This window comes from Cygnus olor, chromosome 5, assembly GCF_009769625.2.
Source record: "Cygnus olor isolate bCygOlo1 chromosome 5, bCygOlo1.pri.v2, whole genome shotgun sequence".
Lineage (NCBI taxonomy): Eukaryota > Metazoa > Chordata > Aves > Anseriformes > Anatidae > Cygnus > Cygnus olor.
Genome location: NC_049173.1, coordinates 32,943,246 through 32,964,665, shown reverse-complemented (window position 1 = coordinate 32,964,665; position 21,420 = coordinate 32,943,246). Strand labels below are relative to the sequence as shown.

Below are 21,420 nucleotides of genomic sequence, written 5' to 3'. Positions count from 1 at the left end.
AACTAAAGATAAGATACTCCCGGGTCCTTGCACTCAGGACCTTTTGCTAATGTGGGTGAGTTGAGAGAGCTTTTCACCTCTGCACAACAAGAAAGGCTATGATTAAATCCCAACTTTGCTCTCAGCAATTTGGATCCATATGGGCCTAGTCTCATTTTCTCAACAGTCTGCCAAGACTGAGATGTGATCTTTGGCAGGAGTTCACGCTCCCAAGCATTGAGAGCAGGAGATATACACCACAGAACAATTCTGCATCACATCTGACTGGCAAAGTGTCCTGAATATTAGGTCAGCAATTTTCCATCAAATTGCTATCAGTTATTGTTGATATAGAATGAAGGTCGTTAATTAAGCAGAAAGGATTTGGGCAGTTCAGGGTCAAGACTTGAGCAGCTCTTATGCAGTGAGTAAGAGCCTGCTATCAACGTCCTTGTTAGCTATTACAGCTGGAAATTCTTTTAAAATTAATGTGTTAATGTACTGTTCTACTTAGGAAAATGACTGTGTGTGAATGTGACACCGTACATTTTGTATTTATTTTCACTCACTGACTAAAACTATAATCTGTTCACTTTCCAACTCCAGCAATGATTTTTCTTTCTGCCAGAGGCACAAACTTTACCTGGAATCTGGAAAAATCGGTCTGTGGAGTCTTTCTCACCAGCGATGATGTATGGAGCAGACATGAGGCAGGACTCAAGGCGTGCATTCTAGAAGTGCAGAGCATCCTTGTTGGTGCTGCACACCCGACTCCCTCTTGGCTCTGCAAGACCAAGAGGAGTTGAAAATTCATGCACATTAGTAGAGTCAGTGATTTAAAAAGAGGAGGGACAGGGAGCAGAGATAGTAGTTAAAAAGGCCACCACTTCGCAGTACTGCCTTTTGTTGCTAATTCCCCTCAATTTGGTCTGTGTAAAAACCCAGGGATGAGGTTGCGCACCAGGACAATGTTGCTGTCATATGGGAAAAAGCCAAGAGATTTGTACTTTAGGACAGAGAATTTGGAAGAAATCATTTGGGGGTAAGTCAGCAGTCTTCCATCAAAGAGATAAAGGGGGTAATGAACCAGCACCATTGTGCTGTCTGGTTTATTGCAAGCCAGGATTAGAAACTTTTTTTCAAGGTCTTTTGCATCTCTTGGCTGTGATGCTGTGGAGCTTGACTCAGCAGCATTCAGTGGTGTTCCTTGCCCTGTGTTTTACTCCTATTTGTTTCTGCTCTTAAGATTGAAATGTCGTATTAGATTAAGAGCTCTACAGATGTCAACAGCGTGAAAGGCTTCCCTTTCACTTTAGCAGAAATGAGGACTGAGGTACTGTGTTGCTGAGGGCTTCTGTTGGAGTTTTGCTAATAAGATCTGATTTCATGAGGTTTGCATCCTATTAAGACAAGAAGGGAATCAGGCCTGTGAGCATGACAGAAAAGTGCAAACACAATGGAAAGTCTTTTACGAATATTAATAGGTCATGAAAAAATACAAAGCGAAAATAGTGATGCAGTGGGGGAAAGCAAATGCTACGTGGTGCAGCACAACAGCTTCCCTTTCTTCTGGCTTCCTCTGCCATACGCCTGTAGTCTGTCACTCTCAGACACTGGCAAATTTGGGGATGCAGCTCAGGAATCTGATAGCTTCCCAGGACCAGTCTCAGCTCTGCAGCTTGTGACCTCCATGTCGGTGTGTGTAATTGAAATATCTGATCCGCAAGAGAAGCCCTGTGCACCAGTCTTCAATCTTCCCTTGCAGTCCTGCCTGGTGCAAGCCAGGATCAGCTCCCCAACTATCCAAAGAGTTGTTTTTAAAAGTAGCTTGGCTTATCCTAAAAATCCCCTTCATAGGTGAGTTACCACCCATGTCAATGATCTATATGCATCTTTAACCTCAGGATGAAACATCATCCAGTAAAGTCGCTGTATTTCCCTGCAGGTCTGGAACTGGCTCACAGCCACAGCCTCATGGGTCCCTTCCTCTGCTGTGGCTCAGGAAAATCACTGGCCGTGTTTTGCACGATCTGTCCAGTGATGGATGCTTTCCAAGTACTTTTCCAGTACTATCACAGACTAGTCAATTCATGACTGCCTGTTATCATCTGTTGTAGTTCGCTCTTCTTATCTGTCTAGCAAAGATCTGCCCTCCTCTGTGAAATTTTAGCTTTTGAAATGGTATACAAACATGAACCCTCCCAGTTACCCACAGCGGACCTGATCTTAGCCCCATTTTAGAGACTGAGAAACAGAAGCATCAAGCGCAGCATTGCTAGGTGGTCAAGGGAAGTGATTGTTCACTCTGCTCTGTGCTGGTGCGGCCTCACCTCGAGTGCTGTGTGCAGTTTTGGGCGCTGCAGTATAAAAGGGACATAAAAGTATTAGAGAGCATCCAAAGGAGGGCTATAAAGATGGTGAAGGCTGCAAAGATGGAGCAGCTGAGGTCCCTTGGTTTGTTCAGCCCAGAGCAGAGGAGGCTGAGGGGAGGCCTCATAGCGGCCTGCAGCTCCCTCACGAGGGTAGGCACTGAGCTCTGCTCTCTGGTGACAGTGACAGGACCCGAAGGAATGGCATGTAGCTGTGACAGGGGAGATTCAGGCTGGATATCAGGAAAAGGTTTTTCACCGACAGGGTGGTCGGGCACTGGGATGGGCTCCCCAGGGCAGTGGTCACAGCAAGGGGCCTGCCAAGTACAAGAAGTATTTGGACAACACTCTCAGACACACGGTCTGTTTTTTGGGTGGTCCTTTGTGGGGCCAGGAATTGAACTTGATGATCCTTGTGGGTCCCTTCCAAGTCAGGATATTCTATGATTCTAAGCAAAGGAAATTAGCCAACAGACAGGTTGGCCAAGTCAGGATTAAATGTTCTGCTTCCAGAAGGGTGCTCCCACGGGTGGCCCTTCTGCACCCCCCTGCCCACCCTCCAGCACCAGGTTGGGTGCTTTTGTTTCTTTATGCAGTGGATTAAAGTTGCCGGACCTCTGGGCTACCAAAATTTATGGCACGTACCAGCCTTCCAACTTGTGCACATTTCAGTTCTTACAATGCTGATGTCTCCACAGAAGGGTCTGAAAGTCTCCAAGACATTATCTTTCTTTACACACATTTCTTTATCAATTGAATTATTTAGTAAAGAGGTATATTCATATTTTATTGATATAATTAGAAGTGTAGTCTTATTCTTCTGCCCTTACCACTTGTTTCAAGGAAATAACATTTCCGTATGTGTTACTTTGGTTTGTTTTCCTTTCATCCATCCCCGAACCTCTGAGCACTTAATCGCTTTTTTTATTGTGGGAGAAAACTGAGTCACAGAGGTTGTGATTTGCTACCATTCATAGAAGAAAGAAGCAGTCAACGAGAAATGACATTAAGGTATCACACCTGTTAGTCCAGTGCTGGCCACACTAAATGGCATCAGGCAACAAGTGTGCCAGGAGTGCTGTCCTTCCATTTGCTAGCAAACTGCCCGCAGTGGAGCTTTTTTAAGTTAGGCCTCACCTAAAACGATGCTTGTGATTTCTCAGTAATGCTTTAATGGCTTGAATTCATTTCTTTGCCTCACCGCTGTCTTCCATCATCTTTACTGATCCTAGTTGCTTTCTGCCTCAGTTTCCCATCTGCTGACTGAGGCTAGCAGCACCTGCCCATTTCACAGCGAAGCACTGGAGGGCTCTGCTACAATGAGAACTGTAGAGGTGGTGGAACAAGGTAGCCTTGTTTAAGAATATGGCTTTACATCCATAGCCTGGAGCAATGTTTCCTAGTAGAAAGGGTGCCAGCTAGGTTTGACTTAATGCCTGTTGAAGAAGTGGGTAACTAACTTATTGCAACTGCCCTCTTCTTTATTTCTCTGCTCTTTGGTAGGCAAGTGGGAAACCATGTAAACACTCTTGTGCTGTCGTCTCCGGCCCATGAGTGGTGAGAGGGGTTTTTTATGCTTGGCCTCTTCAGGGAAAGGCTGCTTGTTTGCATTGTATTTGTGGCATAATTACTAATGGTACAGATCATTTTTATTAGCCAAGCTGTCTGCATTAAAATGATAGATTTTTTTGTATTATTAAGAACATCCAAGGGAGTCTCTGCAGCGGCAGGAGAAAGATGATAATTTTTCGTTTAGCTTAAGAGCAGATTGTTGCAAAAACATTCTATGTAAATAAATTAAGAAGAAGCCACCCTCTCTAATAGTTAAATAAACAGGTTTGGAAACAGCCGGCTCAGGAGCAGCCTTTTCTGTTCTCTTCCTCCCCTCTAAGAGCTTCGTTCTGCTCTGCAGCTTACAGCCCCATATGGGTAGGGTGTTAATTAAACCAATTTGCTTTTGGCCCAAAGTCATCTAAAACAACTCGAGTCCTGCTAAAGCAAGACTCGCACTCCTGGGCAGCTTTCATGAGCACTGGAGAATACTTACCTAGCCTAAGCATCTGGGCTGTAATCAATGTGATTGATAAGCATTTCCAAATGTCTTTTGTCATGGTAGTGAGGCACCAGGAGATCTGAAGGAGGTATTACGAACTTCCTTGGATTTTATAGCCGCTTTCTGCAGTCTCTGATGAGTGCTGTAGTCACAATGCCATGCTTGCCCTCGAGAGTTTCTACTCAACAAAACAAGTAAATTAGAAGTGGAGAAATGGGAGGTAATTAGAGGAAGAAAGTCAGATCCTGTAGCACAAGGGCTGCAAATGCCTCAACTGTGGTAGCCGGAGGATAAAGTAGTGCTTCTCTTCCTGGCATCCCAAATTAAAGGAGATGTTGGAAAGAGGAGATTGTGAAAAGCCTACTCTTCAATGGCTTCACAAAATGAAAAGCTGCAAGAGACTTGAGGACAGAGAAAGTTATTCTGCAGTCTGCTTTCAGTCTCTCTCCTACCCACCTGAGCTGGGGCAGAAAGGTAGGCTGGTGCACGGCCAATGCCGGTGCACAGCACAAGCCCCTCTGCTGCATTCACAGATGTCACCTGGTGATGTGCTTCTCCCCAAACCCTCAGGGGCACAGCCAGGAGTCAGCATGCTTGCGAGAGGGCAGTAGCAGAATATGATTTGTGCCTGGTGCCAGGGGGCATCATGTGAAGATGAAGTGTTAGGTTGCTCAGCTGGTAGAGACAGGCGCTGAAGGAGAGCCACTCCTCTGCCTGGAAGATACTTTCCTAGGATGACTTGAGAGCGGTTTCTGGAGTCCTACATAGATTTTCCATTGGGTGTGGATGTACAAAAAGGTGTGATATATTTTGTAAATAATATGCAAAGTTTGCATATTAATATCACTGATAGCAGTGCTTGGATATCATACAGCAAAAACTGACAACCAATGACTGAAATGATAGAAATGTGCCAATTTTTAACAATACAAAAATAAAATAAATTATGCTTAAGGACTGATAAGGAGAGTGTCTGATGCAAGCTGAAAGCTCCTTAGAGGGGTCTGGGGTGGAGAAGAGTTAAAAGTATGTCAGTTAATTAAAGAAATTACTGTACCCTGCCAATATACTGGAATTCTGAAAAAAAAAAAAAAAAGCAATCCTAGGTTGTATGAGGCAATCTGTGCCTATAGGAGAAAGTGGTATATGTGGCCTTGCATGGGTCCTTAGTGAATTCCTTGCACACTGCCAAACATCCACCTGCCTGGCAGATAGGCACAGAGAAAAGCTTCAGGGATGATGGGAGCAAAGGAGAACCTATTGTATACAAGGAGACTAGAAGTGTGTGGCTTGTTTAATCTAGCAAAACAGAGGCAGAGAGGAGGTATGAATGTTCTGTATAAATGCATCAGGGGAGTAAACACCAGGGAGGGAGAAGAGCAATTTAAACTAAAAGACAACACGGGCACAAGAGGAGATGGGTATAAACGGCCCATGAATAAATCTAGACTGCAAATTAGGTTTCTAAGCGGAAGACCAGTAAGATTATAGATATCCGAGTGAGAGTACTAGGGTAAATAACCCAACTATTTTTAAGATGGAATTTGGTTAGTTATATGAGAATTAAATAACGTGCTTACCTGTGGTAAGCTGTGGCACCTCTACTATCTTACTTGTCAGTGAAGGACTAAATATAATTATCCTGTGCTTTTATATTTGTATGTGGGGGAAGATCAGGCTGAAAAAAGCAGCCTCCACATTTGATGTATCTGCAGTCAGAGATATCATACATGTAGCTTGTTTGCTTCACAGTAATTTCTGCCACTTAATTCTTCACAATTAAAAAGAAATCCTAAGGAAATAACCAGCCTTGCAAAATGATGAATTTAAAGAAGACTTGTGTTTACCTGTCAACTCTGATATGGTTCTAATTTATGAGAGCAGGCTGTTTTCTCAAAGCAAAGGACTGCTTAAAAGTTTGGAAATGCTCCGATGCAGGTGTTAACAGCTCCAGCAGCCAGACTAAAATTGTTACATGTGCACAGTGAAAATTTCCCAGCCAACCTTAACTGCTGCTGATGTTTCACCACCCAAAGCCAGTGACAAGCCCGTTCTCAAGCAACATATATCTTCACTGCATCAGTGACTCTGGAAATTGAGAAGTGATCTGTGTGTGGTCTACCTTTCTCTTGTTTTATAGACTGATTTTGTTCTGTATTTTACTGTAGCATTTAAACTGAAGTCTGTGTGTCTCAAAGCAGCAAACTGCTTTAAAATTAGTTTGCAGTGAAGAAAATTCTGTTGTTCACTAGAAGAAACCATATCATGGACAGCATTGTCCAGAATAAAATATGTAATGTTTTGGTACATGCCATACATTTCGGTAGGTAACAGAAGTATGGATTGAAGTGATGTTTATGCCAAAAAAAGATCTTTATCTACTCAAACAATATTCATATACTACAGATTTAACAGCTGCAGACAAGTGATGCTTTACATTTCTTTTCTAAAGCTCCTTGCTAAGAAGTCCTTATCCAAGCATTGTAGGCTAGGGATGAAGATAGAAGGTTGTAAGGAGGTGGAACAGAGTCAGATTTCTTCGAAGCCTTTCAAAACTTCCTATTACTTGGCTTTCTAGTGTGTAGGGCAGTTGGGGGTTAAGCGACCGAGCTGTGAATTTGCAGCCTTTTGCTGGCTGGATTTGTGAAACTGAAGGATTTTTGCTTTGATTAACGGGATAATTAGAGCTGCATCGTAAGCATAAGCTTCACTGAGCTTTGCAAGTGCTCATTTCTTACCTTGACCTCAGAGCCTCACCACCTTAATGCTGTGCAGAGCAGACCCAGGGTGTCTATTTAAAGACCTCCCATACACTTAGCCAGGGCCTCTTGCCTGCCCTGCGTCAAGCTCCCCTTTGGCAGTGGTGCAGCTGCATAGCTCCTCTCATTTTTTTTCCAGGTTGCTGTCAGTCAGCTTAAAAAATTCACACTGAGGTCATTAATGCAGTGAAGCCTGGTGAGTCGCGAGGGCCCGGGTCAGGAAGTCGTGAGCCTGGTGCCACCAGGGACAGAGGAGAGGAGACTGGCTGCATGACAATGGGGCTGCGGGGATGTCGCTCCCCCTTGCTGACCTGATGCCAGTCCCTCATCCTTGTCCTCCCATTCCCTTTGCTCCTCCTTTCACAGAGGAAATCAGTCCCACCAAGCAAGCCTAACATGCAGTAAAGTCCTCAATAGCAAAGCTGCTGACTTCAGAGTAAAACTGAAATCCTCATCAATCATTTTGCCTATCCAGTATCTCTCAGTAGGTAAATTTTCTGCTGGCAGCATCTGCTGTCGCTCTTGAATCTTTTTGCAAAGTGCCCATTTGCTAGCTCCAACCTATGCACGAAACATGAGAGAATTCAGTCTCGCATCAGACACCCATGCCATTCTGAGTTTCCAAACTGAGTGAATTACACGCTTCAGAAGTAACAGACTGATCAGCTGTGTTCCTTGAGCAGGGAAGGTGTGGGGCAGGAGTGTTGTACTTTGCTAGCTAAGGAGGCTCAAACATTATCTGGGGAATCTCCCAGGAAACTAAATGGTGACACAAGAAGAGCTTGTTTAGTCTAAATCAACATTAAATGAACTCTGATTCTGCTGTTGCAGGTTCTGCATCGTAATTTAACATGACATTGAGATGCTGACCATACGTGATCCTGAAAGTTTGCAGCCTGTATTGAGATGTTAAAATAGTGGATGCCATCTGAAGTCTGTCAGGATGTGTCACATTTGTTTGTGTGGTTACTGCTGTTGTGACCTCTCAGAGAAAAATGAATACCTTGAAATCTTATGGCGAAATCAGGTTCAGTCTTTCTAGCCAAATTTTCGTATTTCCAGACCTATCCGCTGCCTTTCCATCTCCTGTTTATGGATGGAAAGTTTGGTGTTCCAGAATCTATCACCTTGGTAATTCCCAGTTCATTCCTAAGTTAATTCCCAGATGAGCTTCAATTCCCGTGGGGACCCTTGCTAGGTTTCAGGGCAGAGGAGGCAGGTGAGGGCAGAAGCGAGTGGCCTCCAGCGCTGCTTGTGTCCACGCAGCAGTTCGGTTCCTTTCATGGCAATCAGGACCAGCTGGGCTGAATACCTCGAAGTGCTCCTCCGTACATGCCAGCTCTGTCTCGGTGCACTGGCTCCTGGGAAGCTCTGGTATGTAAAATCCAACCATCATCAAGACTTGCCATAAGAATAAATTTGCAAGCAGACCGTTTTTGGCTCCTGCTCTAGCAGTCTCTGAAAAGAGCCCTTCTTTCTGTCTTTCCTCCACCTCCCTTTCAAAGACATGACCAATGTTTTCCACAAATGGAGAAGTTTACAGTTCCCCACATGTCACAGTTCCTGCCAGAAATTTTGTTTTAGTTGCCACAGCAACAACTTAACGAATTTTTAAAGCCCCTTCCACTGGCCGTGCCTCTGCCCTGTTTGTTCTCCCTGTGCATTTCCCCAGCACCACACAAGGCTGCAGAGGCAGTGACGGAGAGCTCTAATAACCCCGGTAATGGATCCAATTATGGCCGTTAGTGCTTCTGTTGAGAATACATGAATAAGTAAATTTGTGCATAAGGATGAAAGAGTGTGTTTTTAAAGCTGCCTGAGCACTCTCTGGGAATGGCGGCCGCATCGCTATTGCAAGCCGTGATGCAGGACAGCAGCTGAGGGCTTGGCAGCCGCTCAGCTCTCCTCCGGACCACGCAGGCCCACAGGCTCCCCGTGAGTTGTTACGTGGTCAGGAGCTGCTGGCCTTTGACTTACAGGCATGGCCTCACACATCTGTCCTCACCCTTGCCACAGGTTGCTGCCCTGCCCTCACCCATGGTGAAACACCTTTTGGTCTCTTGTCATCCAGCAGTTGGTCACATAGGGAAAGGTGCCCCCTCTTCTTCTCGACAGTTTCCTTCCTCGTCTGCCTTTTGCTGGTTGATGCACAGAGTGGTAGGAAAGTAAATGTCTTTTGGGCAGCGTATGGCAGACTTAGTGGAGGAGGTCCTGGAGGGGCATCTGTCTGGGCAGGAGGAGACTTTTCAACAAGCAGTGCCCTGTTCCTTCTCCTGTTCCCTGTATATCCATGGCAGCAGCAGGAGACGGGGACACCACAAGATGCATTTCCCTGAGTGCAGGTCTTGAAGAGCTCGCTGCTGAAAATGATGAGTGCCAGCTGAAAGGTGAGGGGAAGGAGGAGAGAGAAATGATCCTGTCAGTAAATTTTGTCATCTTTTTCGGCTCGTAGAGAACAAATATCAACACTAAGTAGGGCTATTTGGCAGTCAAATCATCATTAATTGACTGTTTATATAGCTGCCACAGAAGAGGGGGCTGTAGGAGGATGTAAAGTGGTGAGCAGTGAGCTCATTGCGTCAGAAATCATTTGTAAGCACCAACTCCTAACGTTGTGGATAAGCAACCAGGAATCCTTACACTTGTTTTAGCCAATGTTTCCCTCCCTGTGTCATTGTCTGTTCATCCCAGGGCTCCACAGTTCTACAGCTGCACTGCCTGGGTTTATTTTTCTGTTTCTCTCAGACCGAGTCTGTACAGATTGGGACAGACCAGCTGCCAAAGACCATGGCGTTAATTCGCCAAAATCAGATTTCCATGCTTTTTTCACCAACCAAGGGATGGTGAATCTCAAGACAAGTATGTCCTGTAGGATACCTAGTGGCCCTTGTGAGCCTGTGAGAGCCAGGCTGATGGCCTCTCATTAGCATTCAGAGGGCAAGAAAGATCTGAAAATGGAAGTAGCATTAGCTTTTTCTGAATTAAAACTATTTTCAGATGAGTTGTTGGAGGGCTGCTTTACTAATCAACCTGTGATGAGTAGGCTGGAAAAAGCTGAGAATGTCTCTGTTATTGGACATCGGTCCTCTTGAAACCCAAGATTCATTTCTATGCACTGGGCTCTAGTTCTCTGCAGCTTTTCCTTCTGAGGTGAGGTCTCATTTTCCTACCCCATAGGGGTTTGCAATATTGGCTTGCTCTTAACTGCTGGGAATCTGAAATACTAGGGTAGGAATTACGGTTTGGAAGAGGTCCCTGAAAGCAATTTCCAGAGGGTGAGCCTGTTTTATATATAGATCCATACACACGATCCAGGTCCCAAGAAAAGTTAGAAGTACTCTGCAAAACAAGATGTTCTTTGCCATCTCCCAGACATGAGGCTGAGAAGGAAGGTGAAGGAAAGCTCGTCTCCTCAAGGAAAAACCAGTGATTCTTTCCCCCCTCACCTGGCCTCACCTACGCACGTCGCAGGAGAGCCCATTTCTGTTATGAATCGTTAATCTGAGTTTCTAATAGCAGTAAAAGACTCTGAACTTGGTCGACAGAGAAGTTAACAACCAGTTTGCTAGAGTCCTCACGGTTGATCACTTAGCCTTGGTTATTAACTGCACGCAAGGACCAGTTTCTGGGAGATAATTGGGGTCATAAACAATAGCTGTATAATGGAGACGGTGCCCTAGGAAGGGGACTAAACATATTCAGCTGCAAAAAACTTACTGCCTTTGGCTGGCATCCAGGTGCTGCCATCAGCCAGCTAGTTCAGGCAGCCAAGTTGTTGCTGTAGGGGAAGAGAGGCCTTTAGTGCTCAGCAGTGTCTATTTTTGCGACCCTAGCTGGCAAGACGCTTGAATGCAGCCCCGGGAGGCTTGATAAAAACTCATTAAGCAGAGATCTGGAAGGTGCAGGTTGGAGGCCACACGTCTGTCAGTCCGTGTCAGAAACAGGGCTCAGCGTTTAGGAATGGTGAGCTCTGCAGCCTGGGCCAGGGTTGTGGTGTCAGCTGGGTTTTCCAAGTTGAAGGCATTTGGGGTTGAAGTAGCCCCACAAGGTTGCTCTGGCTGGGTGGTGAACAGGACTTGCACATGTCCTGCTGCAGGAGCTTTTGCTTCAGCAGATGTGTGCTGGTGCACAGCAGGCATGAAGTGTGTGTGCGGGGTCTCCTAGGCCACTTGGGTTCTGCTGTAGCCTTACTGGAGAATTGAGATTTCTCTGCCTGGAATTCCTTAATACAGAGTTATTTTGTTGCTAAGAAGATAAAGTCCAGAAAAGCACGATTAAGATCTAAAAGGGTATTTAAATAGAAAGAATATTTTTTTCCTTTCTAAAATAAAACCCAGTTTCTGACTGCCGAGCCCATTAAGAATCCCTGCTGGGGACACAGTGTACACAGGGGTTCTCCAAGCCACGACAAGATGTTTTCTTTCAGTGGTGGGCCTGTTGGGACTGGAAGATAACTTGATGGGATTTCTGACACGACATCAGCCTCTGATTAGATTCATGTCACTCCAGTTATTCCCTGTATGCATCTGATTGGAAACAAAGGCAGGAAAATAAAGGTGCAAATGAGTTTCCATAATGATTGCTCTAGCCAAGCTAGAGTGTGGGGGTCTGGAGTTTCTGAAGGTTTTATCCTGTGTTGAGAATGAGGGTAACGTGGCTGCACATGGACCACAAGCTGAGCTGGGCACCCTGGTGTGAAATTTGGGAAGGTACCTGACCAGATCCCGCAGCTCTGTAGGATTGTACTGGAGAGCATCCTTGGATACTCCCTTGTTTTTAAAGGAATCAACTTTCCTGCCCTGTTGCTTCCCCTGTGTGCAGATTGCAGAAGAAAAACTAAGGGAAATCTGCGGAGAAAGAGTAATACTGCATTTCATCTCCTGATAGCAAAAACACGGCCACATTGCTAGGCTGGGCTGCATTACAGAATCAAGACAGTAAATGTTATCTTAACGTGGAGACCTGAAAGGCTGCTGTAGGTGTGCAGCTGAATTTTTCCACCAAGCCCTTTGCTCTGACAGAAATACCAGCCTTTGTCTCGGCTTTGATTCAAAGCAGGTAGGTACTGAAGAAGGGCAGTGATCCCAGAGGGGTCTCAGGTTCTCCGGGCATTCAGCTTTCCCCAGCACATCGCTGTTCCGGTCAGGCATATGAGAGGATTTTCAGTAGCTGGTCAACTGAATGAGAGCAAAAGCGTTAGCAGTATTTCTCGTACTGGCCTCTGGGCATGAAATCCCTACTGGGAGCTGGGTTCACAGGCTGAAGGGACATCCTTGAGTTAAGGAAGGTCCTGCTGAATCTGGTGGGAGGCTGTTTGACTTCCTCTCGGTGCCACAGCGATGCACTGAAGACCAGAAACATCTCAGAAGCAACAGGCACAGAGCAGTGGAGGGAATCAGGCCCTCAGCCTGCACAGGTTACAGGTCTGGCACTTTATGGTCCAGATATTGTCCAACTATGTGAAGCACTGACCCCAGGGGGAGGCATGGATATCCCAGCAGCTCTGAGAGCATCCCAGAATAATTGCAACTTCCCCGCAGCCCACGCTGCAGCACCAGGCAGAGCCCGTCAGTACCCACCAGGAGGCCGGGCGCGTGCTGAGTCGCTGCTGTGCCTCACTGAGATCTGCCCCGAAAAGTGCAAGAACATGAATATGGAGGAAGGCAAAGGGAGCTGCCACGCCCGCAGCTTCACCTTCCTGAGCAGCAGCTCTGTGTCTGTGCAGCGCAAAGGAGGTTTGACGTCTCCTTGGACAGCGTTAGTGCTACCTTTAATTTATGCACTCGGGGCTGAGATTTCCAGGTGACAGGCTCGCTAGGAGCACAACAGTGGGCGGACTGGTTGTCACATTTAGTAGAGACAGAGGCGAGGGGACAGGCAAGAGGTCTGGGCGTAGTGCAGGGGTGTGATTTTTGCACTGGGATAGATCTAGTAATTTGACACATGGCTCGGTCCTGTCCTTCCCCGTTCAGCCCGGCTGCGGGGGAAGGACGGTCTGCCTGCTCATCTGTTTGCTCCCAGAGGCAGTGTACCTGCCCACTCACAAGTGCCGCGCTCTCCTCTTGACAGCTGAGATGGGGAACGAGTTTTTGAGACGATGCCACCAAACACCTACCACCAGCAGAATAACAAAGCCCCCTTCCTGCCCGCTGCTGGCATGCTGAAGCGTGAGCAGACAAACACAGCTGTGCCTCCCTGGTGGATCCCCAGCTCAGCTGTTTCTGTAGCAAACAGCTTTCAGCTTAACTGTCCTGTTATCCTTTGGATGGACAGAAAAAATCCTGGATAGCCTCTGGAATGAGTGGGTCATTTTTCTCAGTCAAAAATCTTCACTCAGACCTTAGGTCAGTTAAAATTTGCAGCTTTGCTTTTTGAGCCTCCATCCATCTTTTCTTCAGTTCCTCCGTGTTCCTTGAGGGGGGAAGTAGGGAGCACATAATCAAAATAAATGGGCAATTTCTGGCTTTCTCACTGGTGCCAGCTATCCTGCTGGAAAGCATCAACATCCATTGCTCAGCTGCTCCAGGATTGGGAAGAAGAAATGCCTGAGCCTGGGTCTTCTTCTATTAGGTAGGATCTGTTCATAAATTTTCTGGGAGTATTTTTGGACAAATTCTTGGATATCTCAGCTGTGAAGTGTTTGAGTGACAATCATGTTTCCATAAGGTAGACAGATTAAGCCTTTAATAGTATGGTGGCAGAGTACACAAAATATACACGGCCATTGCTGGGTGAACAGAGCAGGCTTTCGATGTCTGATCGTGCCAGCTCAGACCACCTTCCTGCTTGTTAGATGTGACTGTCTGTCCCTTCCATGCCCCTTCCCAAACTGCTGCTGGGACCAAACTCAGGCACCTTTTGATAAATTGTGAGTTTGCAGCATCGTCGTGGGAAGGACTTCTGGCCTCATTGGGCAGGGGAGGCCCAGCCACATCTGCCTTTTTGTAAAATCCACTGGGTAGCACCAGAGCATGGAAGAAAAGTCATTTCTTACATATGCTTGGATTATGTTATTTACTCTCCATTGTTTGTGAGAGCCTCACAGAACCATGAAAATGACCTTTATTTCTCAACGGATTTTGTCCTTTTTCATTTAACAAATATTGATTTTTTTTTTCTCCCGTGTCTTCATCAGAGCTGAATTAACAAGGCTGTTTAACAAGAGCCTCTGATTCATTTGGGGTCTTTTTGTGCCAGGTGCTATCACGAGCAGCTGAAAGCAGCTCCGCAAAGAATGTGCAACCACTGTTACAGAACTGACAGAGCAGGCGATGTGCCATGTCAAGAGCTGAGCTGGCATGGGTCAAAGAGCAGGTTTAAAAAGATGGTCTCTTCAGCCTAGGCACAAATACCAGGAAGGGTTGTTTTTAAGGAAGTAGTATTTTAAGTGTGAGAGCTCTCCTCCCCAACCCATTAAAGCCTAAGGCCGCTGGAAATCATCAACCTCACTGGACTGTTCCAATTCCACCCACAGATCCCCAAATGAGATCCAGAGCCCGCTGTGCCAGGCCATATTCACAGCAAGAGGTAATTCTTGTCCTTTTGATGCAAAATCACAGTGTCGTGGCAATGGGACTCCTATAGGACAGTGAATAGCAGGAGCCATTGGTACAGCTTCATATGCTTCATATGCTTTCTTCCCAGGCTTTTAAGCAAGCCTCTTGACTGAATCAAGAGCTTATAGGTGGAGCAGAATGGAAATTGAAAGTAGATATAAATTGAAGGGAGATAAAGTTCAAGCAAACCAAGCCTGGTGGCCACTTCTGGTGCTTTTAACACAATGGAGAGGGAAAGCTAAGCCCAGCCGGTAGCTGTCCCTTGCTGGTCGTGCTTGCCATGCTGCACCATTTTGGTTTCTCATGCAGGACGTGGAGGTTTGCTTGGGTGGGGAGAAAGCAGCTGCCAGACAGAGTTGGGCAAGGTGGAGTCTCATGCCTTTCAGGATCATCTCTCTGCACTGTCAGTGGCCTTCAGAGATCCTGTGGATTTTTAGTGATGATTTTAGTGGTGGGAGATGACATTTGTTTCGAGCGAGACAAGGGGCTCATAAAGCCAGCTGTTGTACAAGCCGATAGAAATGGAAAGTCCTCATCTTTAAGCACTTATGATCTATGTCAGAAGGTGGCAACCTTTTGAGGACCTTGTCCCAGTATGTACTTTTCTCTCTCTCAGATTAGAGGTTCAGTGCACCAGTGGGAGCTGGGAGATTGTCTCTAAGAGGCACTGTGAGACCAATCAATTAGTGCTCATCAGTTTCCTCTGTGCAGAGGGCAGGCTCCTGACATCCCCAGCTTTCTGGGCTTGGCACAGGTGGGACAGGCTCCTGCCTCCTGGCTGCCTGGCAGGGTCCCCAGCGGCTGCGTGGGCAGTCACACTGCCCCTAAATCAGGCCGCTAGGCAGAAGGAAGAGAAGGGGAAGCAGAGGGGAGGAAACCATTGCCCAGCAGATATGATAATGCTGAGAGCAGAACAAGGTCTCCAGGCTCCTACTTGATCCTTTCTGGTGGACAGTGCTACCTGCCCTCATGTGTGTTTTTCTAGGGCAGAAGAAGCATTACCTCTGGGCTGTGGGCCGTCCTGCTCTTCAGCATCATTACAAGCCACATCTTGTCCTTGTGACTAGTGTTGCTGAAATCTTGTAAAGCTGGAGGGGAAATAAAGAATTAAAAATCAAAAAGGTCCCAGGGAATCCTGGCTAGAAGACTCTGGCAGTTCCTTACAGACCATTGCAACTGCATAGCAGATAGTTTTCTGGATCAAGAGAACAGTTCTCTTAAGCAGAAAAGCAAAGCAAAGGGACTGCTGATCTTTTTCAAGAACAAGAAAAAGAGACCCCTCTCACAGCATATCTTGACTCTGGTATTGAAAGCACTTCCAAAGTGAGAGAGGAAGTTTATATTCCTCCTCCAATTAATATCTGTTCCAACAAAGTGAAACAGAAAGAGAGGATGGCGTTCATTTCTGCTGCTTGGGCATTGAGCAGGTGCGTGTGAGGCTGGGGGGTGTCCTTGGGCTGGCTCAAGGCTGGTTTAATGCTTCAGCCGCTGGGTTATCAGCTGCTCTGAGGCCAAGCTCCCCAAATTCTCTTTTCAGTGAAAGTTCCAAGAATACCACCATGTCTTTACAAATAATTTCTGTTTCACTGACGTGATGTTTTCCAACAAAAGATGAGCTAGTCAGAAAATTCCCAACCAACTCAGAGCACGGTACACAGCCTCACACTTCTAGAGTCAGGGCTTAGACTGCTTCTCCCTGAAGGCTCAGCTGAGGAAAACAAGCCACTCTCTATCACTGTTCATTTACCCTCCTGAACCCTGTCTCTCAGTGCTTCAAGGTAGATGTTTCAGCAGTTAATAATGCTCCTGGGGCATGTGCAAGGAACAATTAAAGCTCATTGTGCCAGTGAAGAGCCCTGGGGTGAGCCAGGGTTTGGAGACAGCTGCCCCCGTTTTGCTGCGTGCAGCAGGATCCCGAGCGGTCCTGTGGCAGAGAGAGGCAAATATGTCTTGCTGATTGCAGACTCTGGCGATAAATGCTTAAAACTCAAGGGGAAAACTCAATGTGGCATTTCTAGGCTTTTTGCTGGTGGCAACCATCTTGGTGTCTAGTGCTTGGGCCAAGCAGGGCTGGGGAGAGCACAGCTGCTAAGCCCATGGAGCCATTTCCAATAAGCTGCAGCATGGGATCGATGGCAGGAATGAAACCCAAGTGTGTGAACACTTCGTAGTGCTCCCTTTTAACGCTTTGCCTTTGACACTACAAGATCTAGATCTTTCATCCTGAAAAGCCAGAAAGGACAGCAACAGCAGTTCCTTCATCTCAGGCAGTAGTGCTCACTGTGACTGTGCCTCACAAGGGTTAGCTAAGACTTCTCCAGCAGCATTGCAGGAGCCTTGGAAGAAGACAGTGTTGGCCCTTCCCTGGAGGAATCCTCCTTGAAGGGATACAGCAAGGTTTTGTTTATGCCCAGCAGTCAGAGTGGTCTCTGCCTGCTTCAGCTGCTTGTGCTGGAAAAGAAGTTTCTCTCAAACTGAAAATCCTAGTTACACAATCGACTTGTATAGCTCCACAACGAGCTGGTGTGCACAGGGAAGGGGCAAGCTTTTCTCTTGCCTTTGTGACTTGTCTGTATGCTGGAAACCTCTCCAGAGATAAATTGGAAGTTGTCGTTGGCATCTCTACTGAGAATGTCAACAGGAATCTGTCAGTGCCAGTCATGATGATACAAACACAGTTTCCCCGCTTAAAGCACTGCACCAACTGTACCTAATTAACCTTCATGACAGCACAGCAATACAAGGAAATAGGGATCATTAACTTCAGCATCACTTTACAGAAGGGGAAAAGAAGCAGCAGTGCCAGCCCCATGCGTTTCAAATTGAGGTAGGCTCAGAAAATCGCAAGGTTAAAAATAACAATAATCCATTTGGGATTCTCAGAGCTTTAAGAGCGCACTTGAATCAAACTTCCAGGTTTTTCTCCAAGAAACATCAGGTCTGGAAACTTCTCTCCCATACACACTTTTTCTGTGACTCAACAAGCCAAGCTTTTAGAAAATCACACATTCTCAATCACAGTGGTGCAGAGGCATTAAAGGAGAGACTGATTTGCTCAGTTGCTTAAAAATCAGTGGCAAAGCTGAGAGTAGACGGTGTGAGTCACTGACCCTCCACCCCGGCTTGTTCCTGCAGACCAAACATTTCTCTAGGTAGGGGAGCCTGCCTCAATCCACCAGCTACCATCACAGTGTTCGCTTACTAGCTGCCAGAGGCATAATTCAGGCTTGAGCTAGCGACCTCACCCTTCTTCCCACCTCTGCAGAAGGACAGGTAGGTGCCATTTACTGTTTGTTTTGGTCTTTGAGCCAGCCCAGCTCTCTTGCCTGGGGCTCAGCTGGGACAGAAGCGTCCTATGGACGCAAAGCCCTGCGTGCTGCTCCCTTACCCTGCTTTCCTGACTTGGGGCTGTTTTTGGAAGTCAGTGGGAAAGAGCAGCTTGTACTAACCCTTTTTAAAGCAGAGAGTTCTCCTTGCCCGTCGTATCACCTGCTAGCAGGGGCTGAGGGGAAGAATAAGGCCCGCTCCATTATCCTGGCCAACAGCAGAGGCTCTAGTTTTGTCTAACCAAATGAATGTAATGCAAAGCACTGAGCAGTCACCATAGCAGCTTTGAAAATTGTATCTGTTACTACCGACAAACTGATCTCACTTGTGCCCTGAGTCATAGATGCTATCAGGACCCGATGAGAAAGCAGGGCTTTGTCTGGAGCCCCGGCCAGCAGGCTGCCTGTGCTGCACAGAAACCCGTGGGGACTGGGGAAGGCTGTGGCCGAGGAGGAGAGTGTCGTGCGGGGTGCCGACCTCGGCACACAGAGTCAGAATTTGGACAGCCGAGCGCTTTATTCATCTCTTTTTCCCTTTCTTCCTCTGTTCTGAGCTGACATGGGGTGAAGCGAAGCTGAAGGGACCCTTGAAAAGGCCGGGTCATTGATAGAAAAGAAAAAGGGCTTGACAGATGGTGAAGAGTTTTTATGAGCAGCATGGGCTGCAGCGGGCTCCAGGGAACAGAATTGTCCCCGTGCTCTGGCTGCGTGTCTGTCTCTCTGATTATTTTGTGTATTTCATCTCTGCTGTCTGTCTCACCCTTAATCTGGGCTCCTCTGTGCCAACAAAATGCTTAGCTCACTCCATTGTCTGAGAGACTAATTTGCACTGTAAATCCGATGCTTATCTTACATGACAGCTTACTATGGGGTTTATTGCAGTCCTGAAGACAAACTAACCAGGGATGGCTAGAGAGCTTTCGACACATCCTCTGGAGTATAGAACAAATATGACCTGTTTCAGCTTGCTGCCAGTTTAGGACGTGTCCCCTTGTGGTTGGGGTCACAAAGGATTTATCTTTCTCTTTTCATATAGATTGAAATCTGAGATTTTTTAATTTTCCCTTTCTTTTGGTGGTACAGCTTCTGTTCTGTGTTAAAGCCTTGGGGATGCTCCTGGAACAGCCTCAAAGCCTCCTAGGGCCAGGTCCTCCATCCCTCTTCCCTGCTACTTTTGAGTTTAAGGACCACAGGAGTAGCTGCAGAGCAGGTGCAGGTGCAGGCAGCGTGCAAGCACTGATGCTCCAGGATGCTGCAGCTTTGTTGACTCTGCCTAGCTTAATCAGAAAGAACCTTTGTCCTTGTCTTTCTTCATTAATATTTCCTGACACTTTCTCCGATATGTTTTAGCTCTTTGCTGGCAGAGTAACATCCCCCCTAATCTCATCTGCAGTTGCCTCCTCCCCTCTGGTCCCTGGGCTATCCACCTGCAGGCAAACACAGCATCTAAGCGATTTTCACACTGGTGTTGGCCTGATAGCTGAGCAGCTCCTGCAGCCCCAGAAATGTGGGCAAAGGCCTAAAGCCTTCTACAGAGGTGTTGCAGGTAGCCTCGGAGACAGGTTTACACTGGGAGAGCCAGGGAGATTATTGCTGCATTGATACTGCTCTTGGTTCTGCAGCTGAGCACACTGCTTAATGCCCAGAGCTTCTGCATTGCAGTCCTCTGAGGGACACAAAGGATCCTGCTTCCCTGGACAGGGCAGCAGGAACACAAGACCCACGTCATTCCATCGCACCGAAGATGGCATTCATGTGCAGAACCAGTCTGAGTTTCCAGACTGCCTTTATTCCAAGTCATCAGAGCTGGTGAGCACCGGGCTGCTCACAGGCACTGTCCTGAGCCGGGGGGCCAAGGGAAGGCTGCTGCACAGCCTGGGTGAAGCTCGGGTGAAAATGTATGCGAAGACTCCAAAACCTGCAGAATTTTAGAACACAAAAATAAACAGGAAAGGATCATCACAGCACCTAATTCAGGCTCATGCCTAATCTGAATCTTCTGAAGAAGCCCCCTTCTCTTCCCTGCCTAGAAATGGAGCCAAGCGAATCAAATTTCCTAACTTAAACTCGTATGTTGAGTGTCTAAAAGTTAGCCATTTGAATCTGAAGACATCTTATATTGTTTCCTCAGTGCCCTGGAGCACCCCTCCATCCCACAAATGACCCGCTGCAGTCCGGGAGCCCCCAGTGTGACTAACTGGCCCCCAGTCTGCCCGAGTGCTCGTGCAGGCAGCAGCTCTGATCTCTTTGGCAAGGTCAGGCTGTCCCTTCAGCCGTCTGCATCCAGCACCCCAGGGCAAGCAGTGCTTCCAAGGATAAAATCTGTGCCCTGCTGCTGCTGCTTTCTGTCAGATTTCTGGTTGGTTTGCTTAAAAAAAAAGGAAAAAGGAAGAAAAAAAAAAAAGGTTTGTTTTCCAGCAGCACTTGGAGACCCCACTGTGTTGCGTGTCATGCGGACAAGGGGAAGACGGTCTGTGCTCCAACAAATTCATGGTATCTCTGGGTAGAAGTATGCTGAATAGCAGATGTGGTAAAGACGCAGGGTGAGACGAGTTACTAACAACAGAAGGAAGATGTTTGCTTAGACTGAATAAGTCTGACATCTCCATCAAGCAGGGCGTGCAGCGTGCGGGGGCCCTGCAGCTTGATGAGCTGTTCACCAGCCTTCCAGCCCTCCCAAGGCCTTTGCTTGCTAGCAAAGGAGGTCCACTGCCTGAATCAATATTGGCTCTAATCTACGTGGAAATGGGAGTGGGTGGAGACATCAAAAGGGGCTTTCCAGGTAGAAATTTTCTGTTGCCTGGAATATTATTAACAGCCAAAGAAAGAAGCTGGCAGTGAGCAGATAAACAAGGGGCTTTCTTCTCAAGTAGCAGAGAGCTTCAGAGAAAGAGGGTGGGAGGGAACTTGAGAGCATCGAGGAGGAAATGGGGTGTGCATTTAGCAGGAGGCTAAAGCCCTCTTGCTGCATTAGCACTGTGCAACCTCTGTTATGAATAGGTAGTGGGTTAGAAGAGGTTAGAAGGGATGCTGCTGCTCCAGGGCTCCTGCCTTCCCAGCTGGTGCTTGCTTTTTTTCCTGCCACAATTGCTTTGTTGTATTTTTGCAATTATTAGTAACTCATCTCGTGTACAGAACTGGCAGTGAATCAGAAGTCAGTCTCCGAAATACCTCGTCCCACAAAAAGAACAGCTCCTCCTCTGCTGCCCGTGTGCGGCACGGTTAGCTGGCGCAAAGCGAGAGGGGCGTGTGGGGGCCGACAGGGGAGCTGCCAGGTTTGAGTCCCCCGAGCAGCAGCGCGGAGTCACCCCTTCCCCAAGAAATGACGAGCTGCGAGCATTGATGTCTGCGGGGCTGTGGGCAGGTACGATGGCAGCT

The 21,420-nt window shown here is 47.0% G+C and overlaps 1 protein-coding gene across 5 annotated transcripts in view; it reads left to right on the top strand.

Moving 5' to 3' along the window:
• The window catches only part of LOC121070440 (transmembrane protein 263-like), a 209,380-nt gene that overhangs the window by 166,674 nt on the left and 21,286 nt on the right, over nucleotides 1–21,420 (top strand). The gene's annotated exons all lie outside the window — the stretch shown is intronic.